Source organism: Cavia porcellus, unplaced genomic scaffold, assembly GCF_034190915.1.
Source record: "Cavia porcellus strain 051 isolate PalLab524CR breed Dunkin Hartley unplaced genomic scaffold, mCavPor4.1 scaffold_17, whole genome shotgun sequence".
Lineage (NCBI taxonomy): Eukaryota > Metazoa > Chordata > Mammalia > Rodentia > Caviidae > Cavia > Cavia porcellus.
The window spans coordinates 21,832,383-21,851,694 of record NW_026947500.1 but is presented as its reverse complement, the minus strand read 5'-3'; the positions used below and the strand labels follow the sequence as shown (position 1 = coordinate 21,851,694).

General features: G+C 41.8%; 2 pseudogenes; both read right to left on the bottom strand.

Annotated features, from left to right (window-relative positions):
- Nucleotides 1-497: 497 nt before the first annotated feature.
- Nucleotides 498-2,934, bottom strand: LOC100730542 (aspartate aminotransferase, mitochondrial-like; annotated as a pseudogene).
- Nucleotides 2,935-2,955: 21 nt separating this feature from the next.
- LOC100730268 (eukaryotic translation initiation factor 5A-2-like) lies at nucleotides 2,956-6,381 on the bottom strand (annotated as a pseudogene).
- Between the last annotated feature and the right edge of the window lie 12,931 nt (nucleotides 6,382-19,312).

The window sequence follows — 19,312 nt, the reverse complement described above, 5'->3', positions numbered from 1 at the left end:
TGATGCAGTGGCAATACTCACTGGTTTTTGTAAAACTAATTTTGCTATTTGGTCCGTTGATCAGGTTGTTCCACTACGGAGGACAAATGTGAGTTAGTGACTGTTAATGACAGACTAGGTAGGTCTTTCTCATGGCTTCTAATACGAGCTATGTCTCACGCTGGGTCCCTTAAACCACATGACACTTCAGGTAAAGCTTCTGAAATATTGCAATGTCCTGAATACAGGTTTTCTTTGGCACTGTGACTTTCTTACATGTGTAAACTCTTTTAGAAAAGTTGGAGACAAAAGAATGGGGGAAGAGTTTGCCACCCTGCCTCTGTACTATTTCACTACGTGTTCTTTTCTGAGAAACACATTGAGCTGTGGCATGGTGTGCATTGTGGTTGAAAGAAACATCCACTCACCACCACCGACCCTCCCTCCTCCTGCATGTGAATCTCACAACAGCAGAAGCTGAAGACAGAAAGGTTGTCTCTGTTCCTTGCATCCAGAGATTACTTGGTAACCTGATGAATGGCATGGGCAAGGCAGCCCACATTGCCAGAGATGACCCCTGCCACAGAGATGGGGCTGGCCGTCCTTTTGTCATGTAGATTGAGAACTCCTTGGTTAGCTTCTCTACCTGCTCCAAAACATTCCAATCTGGTCAGAGATGTGCTGCCAGTTGTGGGAGGAGCCCTCCTCCTTGAGGTTGGAGACCAGCTGGGTACCATGCTAATAATGCGGTGGACCATGCCTTTCACTTCTTGCAACCACTACTTTTGCAAATCCAGGGAAGTTGGAATGGTAGAGGCAATCCCAGCCCCATGGATAGGAGGGCTGGAATACATGGATCGAGATCTTCCGCTGGGACTCCACTCTTTTGGCTTCATCTGCATCTTTGCAGATCACAGTGAAGGCTCCAACACGCTGTCTGTCTAAACCCATGTTCTTGGTGTACAACTGTCACAGGCAAACATTAATGCCCTGTTTGATGATGTGGCGCCCAACCCAGGCATCCCTGTCACCATCACTGCTGGCAAAGCCTTGGTACACCATGTCAAAGAATGTGAAGAGATTCTTTTACTTCACCACTGATGCTATTTTCTTCCACTGTTCCTGGTGAGGGTCCACTCCCATGGGATTGTGGACCCAGGCATGCAGGAGAATAATGCTTTTCTTTGGTATTTTTGAAATGTCCTCCATGGCACCAGTGAAGTCAAAGCCACAAGTCTTGGGGTCATGGTACCGGTAACCTTGTAGCTGCATGCCAACATCCCTGAGGATGTGTGTGTGATTTCCCCAGGATGGTTTGGGTAGGTAGACATTTCTTAACTTAAAATCTTTGCAGATTTGAACTTAAAAAATCTTTGCAGAAAGTTGGCTCCGATCCTTAAGGCACCAGTTCCAGAAATGATCTGCACAGTGACGAATTGGCCACTTTTCAACACCTCGTTGTTCTCACCCAGGGCTAGTTCTGTAGATGCCTTACAAAATTCAGCCAGGCCTGCAATGTCCACATTTTTGGCAGCACATTTGGGAGCCTTCCTCACACTTGGGAGCACACAGGGCTTGCCGTTGTTGTCACAGTAGGCGCCAACTCCCAGGTTCATTCTTTTGCTGTTGGCATCTCTTTTGTAGCCTCAGTGACTCCCAGGATGGGATCTGGGGGTCCCATTTCCACATGGATCCACCAGGAGCTGGCTCTGGCAGAGGCCACAGTGGCAAGGCCCGGGTGGAAGGTAGCGGCGACCCTGGAGAGGACAGCTGGAGTGCAGCAGCGCCACAGTTGGCGGCAAGAGGGCAGTGGGTAGCTGCAGGACAGCACAGAGGGTAAGTGACCTCAGACACCAGGGCTCCAGAACCGGGCAGGGACTACCACTTCTCTCTCTCTTCTCTTCTCTTATTTTTTTTATTTTTATTTTTATTTTTTTATTTTTGTCTTTTTCCTTTTCCTTTTTATCGGTACCAGGGATCGAACTCATGACTGCCTGCTTGAAAGACAGGCGCTTATGCCGCTAAGCTAAATCCCCAGCCCCTTCTCTTCTCTTCTCTTCTCTTCTCTTCTCTCTCTCTCTCTCTCTCTCTCTCTCTCTCTCTCTCTCTGTCTCTGTCTCTGTCTCTCTGTCTGCCTGTCTCTCTGTACCTGGAATCAAACTCCCAACCTTGCACTTACCAAGCAAGTGCTTGAACTGCTGAGCTAGACCCTGGCCCCCTTTGTGTCTTCTTTACAATCTACCTTGGTCTATGTTCATCAGACAGTTCCATATCCCTCTGTCAACCACAAGCAGATACTAAAATCACTGTGAAAAGTCATATTAAATTGGATGGCATTTGCAAAGAATAGTATTACCCAGTAAATGTGGTAGTATGTGGCCACCAAAGTAAATGACACTCTGATGATATATTTTTATTCAGTTGAGTGATTTGTGTTTTTCCACACACAGCCTGAAACTGATCATTCCAATCCGTAGTCTACATCATCTATGACACTAACGCTAAAATTAGCGCAGAGAAATTCAGCTTAAACGTGGTATTTCAGTACCACCTGATGCTACACTGCCTGATTTAAAGTCGTAGCTTATTGATCAGGTAATTAAAATCCAGGAAGGATCTGCTTGGACGAATCACATCTGGTGAGTCTGTCTTGTTTTGTTTCTCGTATTTACGTCCTGAAGACTATAGGAATGTTAGAGGAAAGACAGTTATAAAATTGAAAGTAAAAAGAACTATATAGCATGATTTGTTTTTTAAAAAGTTATCAATAGCCTGCAAAAGCAACCAGCAAAACAGAGAGAAGGAGAGAGGGAAAGAGTGAGAGAGAGAGAGAGAGAGAGAGAGAGAGAGAGAGAGAGAGAGAGAAGGAGGTTGAATATGGAGGCCATAGCTTTAGTAACAATTAGAATCCAGTATTAGCTCCGCATTTGGTCCTGACCTAACCAGTTTGCTCATGTCTCATGTTCTCATTAATCCTCAGAGCTTTATGGCTACAGCCTGCTCTTCACTCATGGCTCACAAGATAGACATCTCTACCTGTCCCCTGCATTGTGTTTTCCTTCTATTTCTTTGCCTAGTTCACCTTCAGGCAGTTAAGAGACCCTCACAGATTTCGCTGTCTGGGTGAGCAGGGAAAGGTAACCATCCTGAATGCATATCTGCTGATAATCATTTCTTTCACTGGGAACATCCTTGTCGCAAGTAAAAGGGCAACCACATTCATGTTTTCTCCCTGTGAAAATATCAGTTCCAACAAGGTGTACTTTGGCACGACCTTGCTTTCCAGTTGCAGAACTGACATCTCCACTATTTTGCCTGGTCGTCCTTTATGCACCATGAAGCCGTGTTTTACACAGGGCCGAGCACCGCACAGGGTAAATGCTGGAAGCCCCAGCACCTCCAGTAGAGAAATTCTCCTGCCATGGTGGGCTGGCGAGGTGTTCATTTTGCCATGGGAACTTTCAGCAGGCAGACAGTACCCAGCAGCACCACGAGGGCTCCCCAGATTTCAACTCTTTTAACACTGTTGGTCCTGAAGGAACAAACTTGATGTGGGCGTTCTGATCAACTAAGTATGAAAATACAACTTCAAGAGAGAAACTAGCAAACAACTAAAGCAGGGCTTCGTGTGTGTGTGTGTGTGTGTGTGTGTGTGGTGTGTAAGGTGGTGAGACTTGTACTTAATAATTGAACACAATTCTATATCCACCTCTCAATGTTTGACATGTTTCATAAATGTCAAAGGTATCACTTCAACAAATGTCAAAGGTATCAGGTGCTCCGCGCTGGGGTGGAAGGACCCAAGGCCCTGAGGTACACACTGAGCAACTCCCTGAGGATCTGGGAGGTCAGTCGAACTTGCAGGTCAATCCATCTGGGAGGCCTTAGACTCTGTATTCCCAGAAAGCTCTGAGGTCTTGGCCCCGTGCTCTTGAAGGAAACATGAATTTTTATTACTTACTATTTAAGTTGTACTTTTTTATGTGGTACAGTGTGATAATTCAATATAATATACAACAAAGAAAGCAGGGCAACTAACACTTCTCTACCTTCTGAAACACTTTTAAAAATTTTGATTAACATGTCATAATGGTATTTCTTTATGGGGGACAGTGTGACATTCTGTTGTATGTATACAGCATGTGCTGATCAAACCGAAACAATGCATGTTTCCAGCTCCTTATCATTTTTGTGTGGAGCCTCCCAGCTCCTCTGTTCTGGCTACTCATAATAGTAGCAACGATTCAGAGTCAGACAGAACTCTGTATCTGTTATGCTTGGATTCAAGTGCATGTAACTGATGATTCTGGCACCAACAATGAAAGGTTCCTTTTTCTCACATGGCAATAAATCTGGTGAGTGGCAGACAGGCTGGCTGTCATCTCCACATGCCTCAAGAATCTCGCTGTTTTGACCATACTTTCCTTCGCCTTCTTTTTTCCTTAACTTCCTGCTCAGACTTCGTACAGTAGCTGCCCTTGTAGACGTCACACTCCTTGGTCAGGGAGATGAACAGGTTGTGTGTGTCTCCTTCAATCAGGAAACCGCAGCCACTGGGTAAGCCAGGCTTTTACACCCCATCAGACTGCTACCCACAGGGCGATGGCACCTGACTGTATTCAGCTTCAACAGAGCTTTGTAAGAGGCTGTGTTTTTTTTTTTTTTTTTGGTAAGTTTTTTATTTCAAGCTAAGCACACAAATGATCCCCTATGTATGATAGTTCCACTTACAGCTTTTCAGCTTTGCAATGCTGTGAGAGGAATGAGCATTTAATAGTAACCCTACTTGGAAGTTTCATCTTTTACTGGACTAACTATGCTCTCTCCCCTCCTCTCACAATACCTGCGGGCCGACAGCAGCAAGCCACAGCCAAATGGAAAAAGGAAGCAACCAGTAATCTAAAGTGTACTGTACTGCCAGTTTTTCTTCCTTTCCTTTCCTTTCCTTTCCTTTCCTTCCCACCCCCTCTCTCTTTCTCTCTCTCTCTCTCTTCCTCTCTCTCTCTCTCTCTCTCTCTCTCTCTCATATTGTGGTTTTATATCCTACTGTGTCTCTAAACTGCCCATCTGTATGTGCACATGAAGTCTTTTAACACTACATTATAAAACAGATTTTCTATTAGAGGATTTTACCCAGCTGTGGATAATAGAAGTGATCTGAGCTGAGCATGTAGGGTAGGTAGGCTAAGATGTGGTGCTCTGTAGGTTAATATTCTGTAGGATACTTTTAGTGAAAAACAGCTAAGCACTTTCTATTACATTAATCTTCAACATGGACCCCGAAGAAGAACTGAACGTATCACAGCAGTCAGAGAGAAAGGATGCCAAGTATTTACTTTAAACGTTTCCAGTTTTCCCAAACACCAAATGGTTTAATTCTTTCAACCAGCCCATTAATAAATCTGCTATCCAAAAATGTGGGGCTTAGCTTGGCTGTAGTTGACTATTGAGTGAGAATGTCTTTCCCTTTTAACCAAAACACTTCAGGGGCAAAAGAGGGGCCAGGGAATAGGATTGTCACAGCCTAGGATGGGTTCATTATTGGTGTCTCCTTGCCTGACTGCTAAAACAGAGCCTGCCTCACACCACACTTGGCTCTGAAGACTTCCCTGGAAAGTCCTTTTTCTGGGTGCTGGAGCCTTTCTCTGGCTTGAATTTTCTTTCATCTGATGGCAGCAAGATTCTCATTCTATCAGAGGGCAGCTGAATTCAACTACCCCTGCCTCCAGGGGGGTGGCTGTCCCGCTGTGTCCATGTCTCCAGGAATCAGTCAGTGTTTCTATGTGCACATAAACCTCCTCAAGCCTCCCTTAATAATTACATTAAAACTGATGACAGTTACTGGTATGCACAACAGTGCAAGTATTGTAGTTTTTAATTTCCATTTTAGAAAAAGCTATAAATAAATAAATATTTAAAAGTTTTAAAAGCTGCCTTAGGTAGAATATTCTGATGTTTAGAAAAAAAGTCATACAAAACTTAGAAAACAAAACCAAGATTGGGTTATAATGTCACACTAAAATGTTGCTTAATAAAGTCAGTCCTCTGGATATGGGAAGTTTTTATTGGTCCTTTTCTGTTGCCATACCAGAGGACTGGAAGCTTGTTTCTTTATAAAGAAAAGAGGTTTCTTTAGTTAGAAGTCCAAGATTGGACCGCCCCCTTTGTCCCTATGTCTAGTGAGGGCGCCCTCAGCCACCTCCAGGGAGAAATAGAAGCAGACGTGGAAACTGCCACATGAAGAAAAGACCGTTCACAGAGGTCCTCACTTTATAATAATCTGCTCTGGTGATAACTAATTCAGTCTAGGACACTAGCATTAATCCCTCCTGCAGGTGCCACCCCCAGGGCTCCACTTATCTGCCATTGGACCCCACCTCTTAACAATCCTGGTGTCTCCATGACTCCAAATTGAGGACCAAGCCCACAGTACAGGAGCCTTTGGGGGACAAACCACATACAAACCTTGGCAAAACTGTGCTATTACTATTTTTTTCTGCCTCCTTTATTAATTAAAGACTCAGACTTCATTAAGTATCAACTTGTAGATTTGTGTGCAGGGGAATTATAAATTATCTCGAGTGAAAAACACAACTTTGAATGTTACGAATTTATTACACTGAAGCACACTGGTTAGTTTATCACGTAACTCAGTAATGTTCTTTCTTTCTTCTTTAAAAGTGCTTTTGCAGATAGTATATAAGCCCTTGTTCCTCAGATACCCTCAAATACAGCTTTACTGTCTTACTGGATCACTTACTAATTAGATTGAATACAATTTGATATATACTCTATCTGGTTTTAGAGAACAGTCACGTATTATCTTTTGGAAGGTTAATTATCCATATAAGAAATCAATCCATCTGGTTTATGCTATGAATTTGATTTTTACCAATTTCTCTCTTTATCAAAATGTGAAAGCCCGAATTTCTCAGAATGGCATTAAAGCTTCTTCATATTCTGGTCCTTGCTGTATCTCCTGTTCAGCAAAATCTTCCCAATCTCCTCTTCCCATTCCACTCCCTCCTCAGGCGGGGTCGATATCCCCCCATCTTTTCTGCTCAGTCTCCAAACATGTACTTGGTGGTGGATTAAACTGCTTTCTTCTCCTGCTAGTTGGCAGGTTTTCCATCTCCTGTCCCCAGTGATTGCCTCATGGGGGATCTTATGACTCATACTGGCTCAGCCAGCATCACTGTCACAACATTTATCATCCTGGTGTGACAAAAACCACCCTTCCCTTTCCCCTGGATGTACACAAAGATCTATAGCCCTGACATCTGGTGGCAGCCAGCTTTGGATGTTGACAGGAAACAACCTCAGAATGAAGCCAGTATTCTAAGAACTGACATCTTGATAACATGGCTTCACTTGCATGTTAGACTCTGGGACAGAATTGGTTCTGGACCTTTCAGGTCATGATGTCAGAGAGCTCTTTCATTATGCAAACCTGTTTCAATCAGGCTTCCTATGACGTCCAGCCAAAAGTTTCCTTGATAAAGATGTGTGCCTTGCCAGGTGTGGTAGTGCACACCTGTAATCCCAGCACTTGGGAGGCTGAGGCAGGAGGATTGCCATGAGTTCAAGGCCAACCTAGGCTACAAAATGGGTTCAAGGCCAGCCTGAAACCTTGTTTTTAAAAAAAAAGACATATACTTCTATTGCTCATTTATGTATCCATCAATGTTTGCTCAGTAATTGTGTATCTGCCTAAGTTCTGCTGAAAGAGATCGATTTTTGGGTTCCTAGCACTTGCTCAGTTTTGGCTGGGTCAGTAGTCAATAAATGTTTCCAGAATTAGTAATTGGAAAATACTTTTTTGGGACTGTCCTCCTGATATTTTTATAAGTAATAAAATAAAAACCTACTTTCCCTAACTTTTGTAGAATCAAAGTCTCCCAAATTCCAAGGCTTAGTTGCCTTTTTCAGAATCCCTGTCCTTTTACCTGAAACCACATGGGCCTCTCAGGACTCCTACCTGTGTCAGCCTCTGCCTACTTCCTCTGGAAAGTTTCCGAGAGGACCTACCAGGCTGTCAGCCTGACTGGCAAATTGGGGCTTTCAGAGTGTCACACATATATACCTATATCCTGTGTAAACAAGACACACTTAGTTGCTTGCAACTTCCGATTTCAAAAATGATTGTGGACACTTGATGTTCCCTGTGGAGATCTACTCTCAATGTTCTGAGCTTCACTCTCTGAGCTACCTCGCCTCAGGAGCAGGCTTAGAAATCACCTGGAGCCTGATTCTGCTGGGAGATTTCAGAAGACTCAAGAATGAATCTCTTTTCAACCGCTGGCACAAAAGCTGAGGCTTTGGAATCATCTCTCTCAATCAACTGTGGCAAGTGTGCCCATCCTCCCTGAATAACTGCTTTACGACAGTCGTGTTGGTTTTGTAGACCACATTTCTGCTACATCTCCTGTTTAAAGAATGAGAACTCAAGGCATCTGTGGGAAGAACAAGTCTGGAGAACAAGTGCTCAGTATATTTTCAGGCATTGGCAGTAGTGAGGGAAATAACCTTCACTATGAACTGATTGGAGTAGAGAATAGTTGGTAATATTTTAATAGTTTAAAACTGGATTCAGTAAGCTGCTATACACCAAAGGAGGACATGTATCTGCGTCAATTTTTAAATAAAATTGTTATTGAGTCTAAAAATATCAAATAACATTAAAGTAGGCCATGCCAATCCCATATGCCAGGTAATTTCCCAGAATCCACTTCGACTGGGACAAATTGGGCTAATAATTTATGCATGATTTACCACCACTCCTTATTAAAAGTGGAGTGAAATTGCTATTACCAACCTGGTTTTTACACCAGTCAAAAACCTCTTTCCTATCCACCACCTGGGGTAACTTAGGGGTGTGGCGTTACATTTAACCATGGAACACCCTCAATCCTGCATTCCTTTTTCTTCCTCTTAATTCATGAAACACCCAGAGGTAAAAATAGCAAGTAGGTGTGTGAGGCAGACACTTGTACAAAGAAGTAGAATTTATGATTTGTGTCTTATGGATTTGCTAATGGGGTTACTAACACTTCTTTCTTTCATGGACCTGGGGCTTGATGCTGTCACCAGAATGTAACGTTAGACTCGCAGTGTTCCCAGTTGAGGCATAGCTACGGGGACACAGCAGGTACACACCCACAAATTAGTCCTAACAATAATGGCCCACCCCACAAGATCCCTTTAAGTTTGAAAAGTGAGTCTGAAATAGTTCACATCTTTGGGACATATAACTGTCCGCATTCGATGAATGTTTGCTGTCCCCAAACTGAAAATATTTTTATAGCATCTTTTTAAATTGGTTATAAAACCCAAGCCAATATACAAAATAAGGAACATGTTTAGATGCCTCTTTTGAAATAAGGTTTTAGTCTTTTTGAACTGAATTTAAAAAAATAAAAACAGTACAACTTTAGCATTCTGTTTTGAAAACTTAAAAGTGTAGTAAAATACTTCATTTCCTTTATCTATGAAATAGTGCAATTCCAATTCAAAACTGGTAAGGTCACAAATATACAGGAAAGAAACTCCCAACCTGCTAGATTTCCAGTACAAGTTCATGCTCTCTAAAACTGAAGAATGAATTCTAGAAGCAACGGAGGGTAAGAGCAGAATTTATTTATTGGGGGAAGAAAGCTTCTGTCTGAGAGAGAGAGAGAGAGAGACAGAAGGGGTTCTGAGGACCCTGCACTTTCAAACGATTTTTATAGAGCAAAACCATGAGGTGAGGCGAGTCCAACATAGAGAAAAATGGGAAATCTCAAGGGGGGAATGAGGTGGAACAAGAGTATGGCCAACCAATAATGTTATGAGCATATCAAAGATCTAAACATTAACAGAAACACTAAGTCTACTGGAAGAGAGAAACAATGCAATATTTAAACTTTTGTGTCTGAATTTTATTTTTATATTTTAGCTAGTTATTCCAGTGCTACTTTTAAAAGTTCAGAGATGATTTGTTATACAGCAGAATATCTGTAATACATGGTACAATACAGCTTACTTAAAATTTGCTCTAGCTTAAAAAACAATCCATTTTTTCCTTACTCTTCTGATTTTTATTTTTCCTATGAATCTGCCCCTTTTCAACCATGATGCTTTGAATCTTTATCTTTTCTAAACAAAATTACCATACTTCATTCCTGGTCAGACAAATTTTCAACACCAGTGATCCTTTGATCCTCCCCTCTCAACTCCCAGACTTCTGATTCTGGGATTTCTGGTTTTTTTCTCTCCATTTGCTTTCATTTACAAATTTACCCCCTATCCAATTCCTCTTTTGCCAAGCAGCTCTGTTCTTTATATAATATTTTTTATGCTCTCCATTCTTTTCCTCTCAGTGTCTCTCCCTTTTGTTTCTTATAATTATATACTTTTCTAAATACACTGCTCCATAAACGGGTCTATTTCTTTCACGATACTGTTGACTTTATGTATACTGTTTGTTACCGTCACCAACTTGGTTTTTCATTCATTCAATCCTTCCTACCATATCTGTTTCTACTACATACCAGGCACTATTCAAGGATCCAGAACTACTCCTGCCCCAAATAACCTTTATCCTCAAATTTCTTTTCTTCATCTGAACTTCCACTCATTTGAGTTCATTTAATCTTTATTATGAGCTCATTCAAGGTCAGATACTGGACTAGACATGCTTTAAACCTCAATTTAAATTAGTGTCTTATAAATCTCCCTTTAACCTCCAGCCAGTCAATTTCTCCTGACAAACTCTATACTGGTAGTTCAGTAATACTTTGTTTATTCATTCCTCCTTTTACTAATATTTTTGGAAACCAGCTACATGCCTGACATGGGGTTAAAATGTGGAAAAATGTGAGTTAAGTGCCAACAGCCATTTGTACCCAATGCAGTGGAAACTCCAAGGAGGAAGGACAAATTGCTTGCTGTAATTGTTTCCTTTGGTCATCATGCTCCGAATAGATCTTGAACTAGCTGAAGGCATGGATCACCTCTTGTTCCTGCGGGAAACCAGTGCAGTCTCTGGCACTCTGAAGGTGCTAAATGAAGATCTCTTTGCGTGTTTGAAGTTCACCATATGCAATTTGACAAACTGAGAACCAACCAAGGGTAAATGATTAGACAGCTATCAATGTAATTGTCTCTCCATGTCCCCACATTAAGGCTTTGGTCATTTCACCATGTTGATTTAAAACAAAAACTGATCAAAAACTCAGTTATATATCAGACCTCCCGGCCTGACCAGGGTGTCATCGTGCCAGGCCCTCACTGAACTGTGTAGGAGTGGATAGGTGGAGAAATGCTGTGTACACAGGCAGAGGTGCAGGGGGAAAATAAACTTGGGATGGAGGCCAAATACACCAGGGGCTCCTTTACACTTTTTCTATGGCAGCCAGCCCTGATAGAAGCTTAACAAATTAGTTCTAGCCTAGGGGCCAAAATATGAAGACTCTTCTATGAACTAAGATTTAAAAAGAATAACACTGAAAAATGCGCCCAGCTTTACGTCAAGGTTTGCAGCTGCTAATGTCTACACCCTTGCCACTTTTAGGTTTTTGTTGATGGACGTAGTCAAAACTGATGGAATAATTTGCAGATTTTATGCTGAAAGGTGGGGAAAAAACCCCTTTATTTATAGAAAGTAGGCTACCCTTGGATTATCTCATGAATTGGTTTTGAATGTCACTGGGCTTTGTGGTTTAAAATTTATTTCTAGTAACCTTGGTGGTCAACAGAGCTCTTTTGGAGGTGGATTAATTCATTGATGATAAGATAACAGTAAGCACTGAACTATTCTACTGTTTGGAAGACTTGCATTCCAATGTGGATATTAAGCTCATTTACTTATCTTAATCCCATCTTTGGATTGATCTGAATTTGAAAATGATGACTGTGTTCTGGAATTTCAGGCCTCCCTGGGGAGGAGTTCAGGCAGACACATTGGTTAGATTTCTTTAATGTGGCTGACACACTGCTGGAAACAAAAAGCTGCTACACAGTAAATATACTGTGTCAGAACTCACTTTTGTCTCCAAGTACCTCAGGAGAGTATCGACCCTTTTATTTTCTCAATTATATGAGGGAATGTTCACCAATAGGCTACTAACATAGATTATATTCAGAAGTCACTTCCAAATTTCCTAACTCTAGATCAACATATCGCTTCAACTAAAATGGTTTATGACAGACACAGATTCACTTAGCTAAACTCACTTTGTCATCATGCTTGTTCTTACAGGATTCCCTCTAGGAGTTTAGGCAACCTTGGAAATGCCAGGCAAGGAGTTAATACGTTTTCAACTTCTTTCTTCCCGTGACTTGGCTGTTTCTGAGCTTCAGACTGAGTCCTCCTAGCCTTTCTGTGACTGATGTCCTCAATACTTGTCAATTTTAGGCCTTTTTCTGCATTTTAGAGATGCTCTGTCTGCACCTACCTCCCCTCATGGAGGCAGAAGACTCCATGCATTTGTTTGCCCAGCCTTCTTGGACACTCAACAAAGGCTTAATTTACTGGGAGAACCACCAGTGTTAGGTGCCACGAGGGACAGTATGGAGGGCTATCTGACACCCAGTGGGGTGGGAGGGACAAGGTGAGCCTGCCTGTCATACATGCAATGTCTGCATTCTCCTGAGGAGCTCAGTGGAGCAGTTATGCTTGTGATCCTGCCCAGAGGAAGATTCTGGCCCTTCAGATTCCTTCCATGAGCCACTCTAATCTCATCAGTAGACTCTCTCCTCCCTAAAGTGGATGGAATAAATTTCAGTTGCTGACAATAAGAGACCTGATTTTGTGTTTTAGGCTTTCCTGTTTGTTTTTGCAGTGTGGGGGTAAAATACAGGCACCTCACACAAGCAAGCATGCTACCACCGAGCTACACCCATGATTTTTTCTTTTATTTCTGTTTCTTTTCATGACATCATTGCTTCCCACAACACTGGAAAAAAACTTTTCACTTTTATCCTGTCTTAGTCCATTTGTGTTGCTACAATAAAATACCACAGCTGGAATAATCCTTAAAGAACAGAAAATTATTTTCTCACAGGTATAGGGGCTGGAGAGTTCTGGGTCCAGGCCCAGGTCTTAGAATCTGTGAGGACTGCTTTCTGCTTCCAAGATCACACCTGGAATGCTGTGTCCTCCCATGGCAGGAAACAGACAGAAGGGCAAGAAAGGCTGAACAGTGTGGGCAATCTGCTTTAAAAGGTTTTAATCCCCATTCACAAGAGCTTCATCCTCATGATTTAGTCACCTCCTAAAACCCCCACCTCTTTATTTTTTTTACTATAATATATCCTGCTATTTTTATTTATTTTTCCCTTAATTAAAAGGATAAAAATGAAAAAGTAGATAATAAAAAGGAGATTGAGATAAAAAAAGAGGGCATAACAACAAAACAGTGCAGGTCAAAACATAGCCATTTAAGCAAAATAGTGTTTCACCACAAGATAATCTTGACATAATAGTAGTTACCATAGTGTCTCTTCCCTTAAAATCTGGGTATAACTTCGTATACTGTAGCATCAAACATATCAAGACAATGTAAAACTGTTCAAGATAATGACAAATATTACAGGGTATTTAGAACCAACTAACAGAAAATGAACAATGGTTTCAGTACAATCTCCTTGTCTATAAAAGTTTTTGTTTATATTATCACATATAATAAAATCCAATAAAATACAACACGTTAAAACCGATGGAGACAGAAGAACAAAAGCTTGATGGGACTTCAAAACAAGAGGATATTAACTCAGTACTACCTATTATGATGTCTTGTTTTCTCCAAAATGGCTGTTCCTATCATCCAACCTTCTCTGCCTCATTTTTGGTGAGCTCTTTTTCTGTCATTAGTTGTCAGTTTGTCCTCTTCATTTCGCTTTCTGCTCCATTCATTGTGGCCTCTCTGCCACTGTTTCTGGAATCTTGGTATTTTTCATTTTTAGAATATCCTGCAGTAATCTCTGTAGAGTTGAATTGGTGGTTGCAAATTCCCCTAGTTCCTCTTTATCCTGGAAGCACCTTGTTTTTCCATCAATTTCTAGGGACAGTTGTGCAGGATATATCAATCTGGGCTGGAGGTTACTATCTTTCAAAGCTTGAACTATTTCCCCTCACACTCTTCGTGATTTGATGGTTTGTGCCGAGAAGTCTGCTGTAATTCTGATGGGTGTTCCCTTATAAGTGATCTGTTTCTTGTCTTTGATGGCTTTTAATATTCTGTTTTTATATTGGATTTCTGGAATTTTGATTATTATATTCCTGGGTGGAGCTCTGTTTGGATTGTAGGTGGCTGGGGTCCTGTATGCCTCATACATCTGAGTATCTTTACCTTTGCTAAATTAGGGAAATTCTCCTGGATTATTTCTGTGAATAGCTTTTGTAGTTCATTTGTTTGAGTCCCTACTTCTTCTTTTATGTTCTTAATTCTTAAGTTATAGATCCTCTTATCATCTTCTCATCTTTGTATTATTGCTGTTTGTTTTCTTATTATTTTTAAGAAGTTTTTCATTTCATGCTCCCACCTTACAAATCTGTCCTCCAGATTTCTATCCTCAGTTTCTTTCAAGTTGTTATGCCAGCTTTCAATAGAGTTTTAGTTTCCTGGTAATCTCTTTGAATCTGCTTCACGTATTTCTATGTTTTCTCTATTTTCTCCATCAAACAATTCTCCCCTTTTTTTCTGTTCTTCCATTCCACCATCTGTTTTTTCTTGGGTGGTGCTTAGCGTTTCTCTAACTATTCTACTTATTTCTTGCTTTATTTCATTAAATACTTCATTTTTGAACTCATCTATGAGGCTCCGGAGATACCGCTTTATATCTATAGGTGCCGTGTCTGATACTGCATGTTTTCTGTCTTCATTCTCTTTTGCATTTACCTTTCCTGGATCAGTGTTCTCAGGATTGGGGACTGAGGACCCTTTCTTGTTGCTCCCTTTCCCCATACTTTTTGTTCCTTCCATACAACCATTTGTAGGAGGCCCAGTTTTGTTTTGTTTTTTTTCTCTTTGTCTGTTACAGTTTGTTTGAATCTGCCGGCTAGGTGTTCCTGCCCACTGCAGTGTACTAGGGAGACACAGACCTGGGCAGCCTCTGCTGGGCCCGCCCCTCCAGGTCAACCTACTGAATGCTTCACTGCTAGGGTGCATGGCCAGGTGCAGGGACCTGATTTGGGCTAGCCTACTGGATCTTAGTCCGTGGCATCACCAGGCGAAGCGCTCCCCACCACTCCTGCTTGAGAGGGGAATATGTGGCCATATTCACTGCAGGGCGCTGTTCCAGCTAGTCTGCTCATCCCCAGAATGTCCTCTGTTGGAGCCTCCTAGTCTATGAAAGGGTCCCCATTTCTCTCACTCACTGCAGGTTGATGCAGGGCTCCCTGCCAGTCCCACTCTCAATGCCGTTTGGTTTGCCAATTCCAGCTCTCAAAGCTTTCGCATGTCTCTCTCCCTGCCGTGCGGATTGGGACGCAGTATTGGTAGCAGGAAATTCAAATCACGGCTTCCAATGGTGCAGGATCCAGCTTCCACACTGAGATTTTATCTGTTCCTGTTATAGCATCAGGATTGCATTTCCAGTTGGTTTCTCTCAGCTTAGTTCGTTCCTGGGTCAGCAGAGTACATCTCCCCTCATGTAGGACTCCTCACACAGCACCACTCCTGGATTCTAAACTGATAATCTCAGAGAGCCTCTGTGGCTGCTGTTATTTTTCCGCCACGTTCTCCCGGAAGTCAAAACTCCCACCTCTTGATATTGTCATGTTAGCGATTAAGTTTCAATACATGCAATTTGGAAAGGACACCGACATTCAAACCACAGCGGCTCCCAGTCCTCTGCTAGACACTAAATTATACCACTTTCATTTATTTAGCCAACAACCATGAAACAAGGCCTCTGTGGCAGGTGGGAAAGTAATGGTGAGTTACACCTGGTCCAAGGCCCTGCGAGATCACAATCTGGCCTCCAGACAATAGCTACTGGAATGCCAAGGCGTCTTGAGTCCCAAAAGAAAAGCAGAGTCATTTTCCGGCCTGGTCCTTTTATTCTCACTTTCATTATTGAGAGGCTCTCAAAGACCGTGCTTTGCCTGTACCAATGCCCAGGCCTCTGGCTCAGTGTCCCTCTAAAGGAGTAGCCCAAGAGCCACAGCTGGAGCGTTACTTGAAGGTCTGCTAGAAAAGGACATTCCCAGGCCCCACCCCAGACTCACTAGTGCAGTGGTGGTGGATCTTTTAGAGCTTTCAACAACACAGACAGCACACAGCAATACATATACCATAAGGTTCGACACCATCTCACTAAAGTCTGGGAAGCTGCCATAAGCGGTCAGGTGAGGCTTATTCACTCTGCAGCTCAGAAGCACAATCAAAGGACCTTCCTGACTCTAAGTGGCTTTTTTGGGAAACGATCACCTGCCTAAATACATGGTTTGGGTACTGCCATTCCATTGATTTAAGAACTACCAGGGTGTCACTGTGTGTTGTTTACCACCACATCTTCTAGAACTTTCCACGATAGAAATAGCATGCTGTGGAATGCATGCTGGGTTTGCCACTGCTAACATACAATTTAAAATGCTGGCTGCTTGATACATTCACAGTCTAGCTGGTGGATCATCATTATCTGCTCTCTCCATTATGCACAGATTAAAATGCAAACTTGGCCCATCCCTCCAGGCTGCTGCAATCCCTCCAGCTTCAAGACTTTTTCTGTTTGCATCACAGACACGACTGTGTTCCCCGCTGCCCAACATTATTTATTGACAAGACTTGCCTTTTCCACTGAATTAAGTTGGGAGCTGTCAAAATTCAAGCGATGATATATATATACCTGAGTTATTTCTGCCATTTCTAGTCTACTCCACTGACATAGTTGTTTACCCTGAGGCTTACAGCAGTTTTCAAAGTTAAGCAATGTATGTCCTCAAATTTTGAGTTTTTTCTAAATTGCTTTTATTTTTCTAGGTCTCTTGCATTTTTGTGTGAATTGTAGAATTGTTTTGTCAATTTTGTTCTAGAATTTTGATTGGGATAGTGTTAAATCTTGATTCTATTAAAAGAGAGTTGTCATCTTAATGACAACTTGAATCTTCCAGTCATGAACATAGATGTCCCTTCATTTATTTGGATCTTTTAAAACTTTTCATAGGAATGTCTTACCGTTTGTGTGTAGAAATCTTGCATGTGCTGTAAATTTATTTCTATTTTGTATTTTTCCTGATGCTCTTCTAAATCTTCCACAATTTTCAAGATTTTTGTTGCTAATACATAGAAATATAATTGACATGTGTCTAAGAACCTTGAGTTCTGAGACTGAATAATTCACTTACAGTTTATAGTTGATTTCCTTATAATTTTCTGTTGTGTTTAGATCTAAAATGGTCCCCAAAGCTCATGGTTTTGGAAGGTGATTAAATTACGGGAGCTGTTACAGCTGACTTGCTGTTAAGAGGTAGGGTCCAGTCAGCAAAGGCAGATCACCAGGGGTGTGAGCTGGAAGGGGCTCTTTCCCATTCTGGTTTCACCCTTTGTTTTCTGCTCGCTTCCCCACTGCCATGCCATGGGCAACTTTCCTCTGTCCAGAACTTTCCACCGTGCCTTCCTGCTTTGGAGCCAATCAATTACAGGGAAAAACAAAAGTCAAAGTAAACCTCTCCTCATTTTTCTTATGGGTATTGAGCCTTATATCCCAACAATGAGAAAATAACTTAGAATAGATTTTGGTAGTAGAGTGGGGTCATTGCTGTGACCTGACCGTGTGGTTCTGAAGCCTTTGAAACTGGTTCTTGAGAGGAGTTTGGAGTCAGGAAGAGCTTCACCTAGAATAACAAAGCTTGATAGGAGATATTAGCTGGGCATCAGAAGACCAGAATGCTAATAAAAAAGTGGATAGTAAAGATCAAGCCCAAGAAGTTCTATTGGAATAAGAACTCCACTGGCAGTTGTGTTCTAGGCCATATGTGTTGTGCTCCGATGGAAAACTTGTCTACATTTTGCTCTTGTCCTGGGACTTTGCAGGAGACTGAGATTAAGGGTGGTGGATTAATGTGGCAAAGGAAGTTTGAAGTCAGCTCAACATTCAGGCTGTGGGATGTGTACTGTTAGCAGCTTTTCGCCAGGTCAAGTTCATTTTAAGTTTTGAGCTTTCCCAGAAAAGGTCTAGCAAATTTGGAACAGATTGGTTGTTAAAAACATTAGCATTAAAAAGAAACCAACTGGGGGCTGGGGTTTTAGCTCAGTGGCGTAAGCGCCTGCCTTGCAAGCTGCATGGTTGTGAGTTTGATCCCCAGTACAGATAAAAAAAAAAAGAAAAGAAAAGAAAAGAAAAGAAACCAAGTGGCTGGGGATTTAGCTCAGCAGCATAAGCACCTGCCTTGCAAAAGCCCGGTCATGAGTTTGATCCCTGGTACCAAAAACAAAAACAAAAACAAAAAAAGAAAGAAAAGAAAAGAAACCAAGTACTTTATGTCAGGATAAGGGTAAAGTTTGCTTGAGGGCATCAAAGGAACCAGCAATTCCCATCCTCTGCAGATTCAAAATTGCAAAAAAGTGAAAGATTTTACTTTGAAAAAAGAGACGCAGTGTACTGTGCTTCAGAGTGGCCACCTAGAGAATTTGTTCCTCAGGATTTCTTTCTAAGAGCTCAGCCATTTAAGTACTCAGCCATGATTCAAAGGGGGCAGGGCTACTACCTGAGCTACTGGCAGACCTTGGCATCATCCTGATACTGATTTTACAGTGATGCATAATGTAAGAGTTATGGGATCAGGAAGGCTTTCACTCAGGTTTTCAAGGAGCCCTGAGAAGGCAGACAGTGTATGAAACTGTGAACATGAAGCTGAAAGTACAATGGAGATCCCAGAAAGTTGGTGAAGCCAAGGACAGGAAACATCTGAGTAAAGCCATAGGTGGTGAGCAAAGTCAGTCCAAGTAAAAAGCTATGAGGGCTACAACTACCAGAAATGCTACTGGAATGGGGCTACCCAAGCCCTCAGACACTCCCATCTATAGCTCAACTTAACCTGGGTGCAGGATATAGAACTAGATGATTTAATGTTCCCCTGTTGGATTTCAGTCTTGCTTTAGGCCTATGGTTTCTATCCCCCAATTTCTCTCTTTTTGGGATGAGAATGTTTATTTTTTGCCATTGTATGTTAGCAGTGTTTAACTTTTTTTATTTGCTTTGGGTCTCACAGCTAAGGCTTTGCTTTTAGTCTAAGAGGAGATTTTGGACCTAGACTTTTCAGCAATACTGGAACTGTTAAAGACTTTGCTGATGTTTAGGGATGGTCTAGATGCAAGTTGTATAAAGAGATGTGCTTGAATCTTTTGGT